Genomic DNA, 7,159 nt, shown 5'->3' on the forward strand with positions numbered 1-7,159 from the left:
TATATATATAACAAGTTGGATAAGTTTACATAAATAATATTAATAAGTATATCTCTTATGACTATTTTTTATGAATAGACAAAACATTCAAAGGGTTTGTCCTATAATTGAATACCATCACTCTATAAATTCCATTGTTTATACTTAAAAAGGAAGTCTTATCCTTAGAGAGTGATAATCATATTTTTATATTTTGTTGAATATTGAGTTTTGTTCTTACATCTTTATAATGTTCTTGAAGATGTTCAGAGATCCATTTGATTTTGGATATGCAATCTTTATTATGTCATAATGTTTAAGGAGCTTCATTCCTAGATGTTTCCACCTGTCATCAAATATTCACCACCTGAAATAGTATATATATAATTAAAATTCAATTCATTTTATGATCAAAATTATAAAATACTTTTATAACAATTACATTTTATGGTATTGATTTCACTCATAAGAAATGAAAGAGTAATTTTATGAATCATATCTAATCACACATTTTATAAAACTTTTACTATTAAATATATTTTTTACTTTATAAAAATTTAGAAATTTTGATTTTAGTTCTTGATGACTTTTTCTTTACTTTTTGTTCTTATAATTTTTTCTTTTATAATTTATTATTTTTAATATATAATCTGAATTCATTTATACATCAATAAAAACATATAAATTTTTATAAAAAATTTAAAAAATTTAGGGACTACATGTTTACATCTAACTTTCATAATAAATATATTTGTTATGATTTTTCAAAACTTTAAATGTCTAAAATAAATATTTAATAGTGGCAAGTAATTTCCAATATGAGATATTTTTATTATTAATACTATAAAAATTATAATAACAAAAACAGTTTTCATTGGACGTTTGGGCAATCCTTGCAAAAAGAAGAAAGAAAAAAAAATCTCATTGACTGTTTTACATTGTAACCTTTCATAAAAATAATCAATTAAGATCAAATAGAAAGGGGATTGACTAAAAAATTGAGCCAGAACATATTAATTTAATTAAAATTAAAAATTATTATGGAAAGTAACGTATAATAGAAAATAATAATAGATGTTTTAAAAAATAAAAAATAAAGTATGAACATTAAAAATATTGGAAGAAGAATTGTTAAAATAAAACCATAATATATAGAGAGGAAACAAAATATTATAATCAATGGAGTAATTTGCCTCTTACAATTTGTTCTATACTAAGGGAAACTAATGAGAACAAGAACACAAAGATTGAAATTACCTTGTAATAACAACTTTTAAATTATAAAACATAATTTTAATATATAAATAAGAAAAATTAACAAATCCTAATAAAAATGCAAGAGCATGAATGAAGAAACACGTACCTCAATTATGTTATTACTTAAGATCATAACTTTTATCTTTTTGTTATTTTAAAAGATCTTATAGTAATTCTATCTCTGTTTGTTTTAGTATTTTGCAAAACAATTCAGTACCTTTTATATTGTTTTGGTGAAGATTTTTGTGAAATTCAATTAATATATTTAATGAATATTGAATACATACATAAAGTTTAATAAATTGAACGTTAAACATTTATTATATTCATTAAACTAAACACGAATATACAAATATAAATAAATAGAATATTTATACTTTTTGTCTTGTATATAACTATATTTATAGTGTATTTTAATAATGTTAGCAAACTAGTTTCTAACTTATTTGGTTAACTTATAAACTAGTTTAATTAACACCAAAAGTATTTGAGAAGAACCTTAAAATAAATATATTTTAAGATCTTTAGTTTATAAGTTATACATTACTTCAATTAACTTATAGTTTATTTAATTATTCATTACCATAGGTATAACCACTCGGTCGGCCACCAAACGGTCCACCATCCAGCAAGGAACCTATCGATCCAGAACAATCATTAACTGGTAATTAATTTGGGCAATAATAACTGCTAATGAGCAGTTAATGAAAATAATTGACACTGATTGACAATTTATATGAATAATGTCATTTATTAGTAGTAAATGAGTTAGACCTAAGGGCAAACTCCCTATAATATCTGTCAGAAAAGACAAGTAAAGGGGAGAATTCTGATAACTAATTTTTATTATGCAGAGTCACTAACTTGCTTCGCAGTATCTTTAATAAACACCTTCCCCGCGTCTAGGACAAGGAGAAGAGAGAGAATAAAATAACGCAACTGGAAGATGGAGCGGACAACTTTGAATATTTTGGACTAAATCTCAATCCTATTGAAACATTTTGACACCCACTATGAAGCCGAGTGACATCCTCTATAATCAGAGAACCAGACAAACGTTTGGTCTCAACATCACTGCTTCAACCAGACTCCTATCGGTTAATCCTCATCAGTGACAATAAAAGTTTTAACACCAATGTCAACCAACTTTGGCATGTGCGGGTACTGAACTTTATTCAATTTCTTGGGGTGTCTTCGGTATCACGGTTTCCTGGAAACTAACTATTGACATTTATAAAAAAATAAAATAGAAAAAATTACAGTGTCATATACTACACACCACACTCGACAGGACAGATTCACACCATGCCCCGTGCCATAATTTCTTCATTGTCAACGATTCCAGCAATTAGCCAACCAATATCTTTAAAGTGGTTTTATTTATACAAAATAATAGTTTTTTCTCGCTTCTGATTTCTTAGTCAATTTCGAAGAAAATTATATATCATATTTTGAAGAAATAAAACTTTTGAGAAAACATGGAAATTTATTATGGGTCTCGATATTTTGACAACAAAATTTGACACACTTTTAAAAACGCCACGTGTCACCATGTTATTGGTTGGTTTTTTTTTTTAAAAAAAAAAACTTAAAATTTGAAGTCACCATTGAGGAATGATTCAGAAATTTTGGATTCCAGATATACCCTTGCCCTGTTTCATCTCTCTCCATTCTCTAATATTTCCCCTATTCTACCTCTCTTCATATTTTGTTCTTTATCTTTTCGTTTTCGTTCTTCCTCCATTTTTGTCCTCGAAGCTTTGTTCAAGGTCCTTTCTTTTGTTGACAGTGTTGTGTGCAATGGCAATGTCCAGTGACCATGGTCCTTCGAGCAAGGTAAACGGGTTTATCCATTTTGTTGATTGCATTTTCGATTTGTATTTGAGTTTTCGATTTTTTTATTGCATTTTCGATTGGCATGTGGTTTCTTGTTTGAGTTTTGTATGTTATGATATATTCAATGATCTTTGATGAGAATATGAATGGTTGTATACTATGATATATATTGTTAAATTTCAGGTTGATGATGATGTTGGTACTTCAAGCAAAGAAACCTTTTTTTCTTCTGTGAAGACACCAGCTACTAAAGTTAGAGAGGATACGAAGGAGAGGATAAGAAGGAGGACCAACCAACACCAAAAAACATACAAAAAAGAAAATATAAAGAAAGTTTTATGCGTGCTTTAGTGGATCACTAAAACGTTACAAGAGCAGAGCGCTTAGGACTCCATACATTGGAAATAAAGCACTTAGAATCCGACATGAGTGATTTTAGTATTGATTTGCATAGAAAGTCATACAACATTATACATAGATGAACAAATAAGTGTAATGTACCCAATTTTGTTCAATGTTATAAAAGATGCATCTTTGCTTCCGTTAATTATTGTTAATGTTAATTGAATTGTTGTTCCATTCGTTATTGTCATTGTGAAATGAGGTGTTGTTTGGAATGTGAATGAAGAAAGTAGCCAACTTGATTGAGTAGTCATGTTTGTGATGGAGGAAAGAAACAATGTTTGTGATGTAGGCAAAAAACACACTGGTAAACGATTACACGAGTAAAAATTGGCTTTTGTACAGAAACTTGTACTCTAGGAGCCAGTTGTAGGCACATAAGTAGCCAAAGGTAATTTGAGTGAAATAACATGTTGTCAACTTTGACCTTTGCTGACAATTTTAATGATAACTTTTCCCACTGACCTCCAAATGATGCGATTATTATTTTTTAGAAACTAGACTAAAAAATCTTTCCAATAAATACTAATTTGTAATTTTTGGACATCTAAGTAAGTACAATTTATTCCTTAAAGTTAATGCTTCATACATTCTTGTCAACTCTGACCTTTGTAGGTTGTTTTGCTCTCAACTTTCTCCACAGTACTCCAAATTAGTTGATTCTTGTTTTGTTGGAATCTAGGCTCAAATATCTTTCAAATGACTACCAACCCATAATTTTTAGACCACCGTACTAGATGCATTTAATTTCTCAAAGAATACATTTTTCTAAGCTTCCTAAATGAGTTTACTTTCAATTTATTGTTTCATGTTTCTTATTTTAGATGGTTGTTAACGGTTGAAACACAGTTATTTTCAAATGTCAATTTAGACCTAATTACTCCCTTTACTACTTGGAATGAGCTTAGAATCAAGCAAAACTCAATAAATGAGTCTGTAGAGAGTCAAAAGTTATTTTTAGAGATATTATGCTTGTTTTGCATTGTTTTGTAGCAGTTTTGAGAAAGTGAAGAATGGAGTTGAAGATCAAGGTCGTAGACTCAAGAAAAGAGAAGAAAATTGAAGATTTGAAGAGTCGACGCACCGCCTAGAGGCAACTTACACCGCCAGGCGGTCCAGGGCGAGGAGTAGGCACTGGCGTTGGCGCTGGGCGGTTTTGAGGGAAACCGCCGGGCGACAGCTTACACCGCCGGGCGGTTTGGAGGTTTATGGGAAACCGCCGAGCGCCACACTTGTTTCGTCGGGCGGTGGTCCGCTGGGCTTAGGCTTGTTTTTTGTTGCACTCCTCACCTATAAATACCCCTATTTCGAGTTCAGAGATATTCTTTTGACAGGGGAAGATGGTCAGACCTAATTTTGCTCTCTGGAGAGGATCTCTTGGATGCTTAGGTTCTTTTTAATCTTTTCTAGGGTTTGCTTTTCCATTCTCCATCCATTTTTCATCTAGTTTCACCATGACTATGGTGAACTAAACCCTATTGTTGTTGGGGGAAACAATGTAATCTTTTGATACTCTCTTTTATTGAAACTCTTGNTTATTTATATGNTNTNCATATGTNTTGATTNNTAATTGTTGGGTTNTCATCTGTGCTTAANGCNTTTATCGTTTAACTCATTCGATAATTGTTGTTTGTCTTTATTGATACGGGGACGTACAGTACTGTCATGAACTGGTGAGTAATTCCTTGGTTAAGCAATACCACCTAGGGATAGGGGTAGGACGACCAATTGTTTGTCACTTCTGTTCTATAATGCATTATTAATTGCTAAGGGAGGCTAGGGATAGCAATCCAATAATTAGTAATAGGCTCTTTTCGCCGAGGGATCGGGTTAAGGGTAGGCCAAGAAAGTTGCATGACAATTAGATAATCAAGCACATTAAACAAGAGGAGTAGATAAGAGAGAGCGGATTAAGATGAAATTGTAAACCCCCAACAACTAAATTCATCCATTGTTTTCTTCTTGTCAATTGAATCATTCTCTTTTGCATGTTTATATTTGATTCTCATACCCAATTAATTAATTTTTATTTTCAAGTCTTACTCTTTTAATTCACGCGAACGATAAGGCCTTTCGAGTCTCTTGGGAAACGATACTTGGACTTACCATTTTATTATTACTTGAACGATTTGGTACGCTTGTCAATCCGTTAACAATGGTAAATGACAAATTAGTAGTCACTGGAAAGATTTTTGAGTCTATTTTCTAATAAAAAAGGAATCAACTCATTTGGAGTTCGGTGGAGAATGTTAAAAGAAAAACAACCAGCAAAGGTCAGGGGGGGTAAGAATATATAAAATGTTAACTTTAAGGAATTAACTATACCTACTCAAATGTCCAAAAATTAGAAATTAGTAGGCATTGGAAATATTTTTGAGTCTATTTTCTAATAAAAAAGAATCACATCATTTGGAGGTCTGTTGGAAAATTTATGATTAAAATAGTCATCAAACGTCAAAGCCCCGTATATGTTTTTGAACGAAGGTAGATGAAGTCTATGACCATTTTTGCCCAAGTTATGCCTTGGTAATCTAGTGAAGGCCATTTTGGCCATTGTAATCGATTACAAGGACTCTGTAAATGATTACACGAAAAAAAAATCTAGTTTTGTACAAAAAGTTGTGCTGCAGGAGCCAACTGTGGCCACATAAGTAGCCAAAGAAATTTTATGTAAGTTTTTCATATTTTTTGAATGGATGGGACTTCTTTTTAGTGTGAGTACATGGTTGCGGAAAGAATCAATGTTGGTTTGATGATCATGTTAGCTAAGTCATGAACCCAACTTTGAGAACGTCACTCCCCAAAGGCAATTTAAGTGAGATAACATGCTGTCAACTTTGACCTTTGTTGATTATATTAATCATAACTTTTCCCACAGACCTTCAAATGATGTGATTCTTTTTTTATTAGAAAGTAGACTCAAAACTATTTCCAAGGACTACAAATTTGTGATTTTTGGACATCTGAGTAGGTGCAGTTAATTCCTTAAAGTTAACGTTTTACACATTCCTGTCAACTCTGACCTTTGCAGGTTGTTTTGCTTTTAACTTTCTCCACCAAAATCCAAATGAGTTGATTCTTGTTTTGTTGGAATCTAGACTCAAATAGCTTTCAAATGACTACCAACCCATAATTTTTATACCACTGTACTAGATGTAGTTAATTTCCCAAAAACAATGTTTTTCTAAGTGTGATTTTAGTGTGGGAAATCAAGTTTGGACACCTCATGTTCGAGATAAGAAACATTTTTTTTTCATTTGAACAAATTAGTTGAAGTCCTGCAAGGTCTGGAGCAAAAACAAAGTTATAATCGTTTACAACTACATGGTAAATGATTACACGAACAAAAATACGAATTTGTACAGAAAGTTATACTACAGGAGCCAGTTGTGGTAATGTAGGGGACCATAGTCTAAAATTTTGTATTTTTTGCATAAATGCAATGGTTTTTGTGTGATTTTGTTGTTTAAGTGTGATTTTAGTATGGGAAATCAAGTTTGGGCACCCCATGTTCGAGATAAGAAACAATTTTTTTCATTTGAACCTATGTCGTTGAGACCGAGAAGTCATAAATGTACTTTTATTCAAATATAAAAATTAAAGGACATGAACATAAATTGATGTTGCATTTTGTGGTTCATGTTGGAAACAGGTTGGCTTCTTTCTTCACCAAGAGGGGGGGGGG

This window comes from Vigna radiata, unplaced genomic scaffold, assembly GCF_000741045.1.
Source record: "Vigna radiata var. radiata cultivar VC1973A unplaced genomic scaffold, Vradiata_ver6 scaffold_298, whole genome shotgun sequence".
Classification (NCBI taxonomy): domain Eukaryota; kingdom Viridiplantae; phylum Streptophyta; class Magnoliopsida; order Fabales; family Fabaceae; genus Vigna; species Vigna radiata.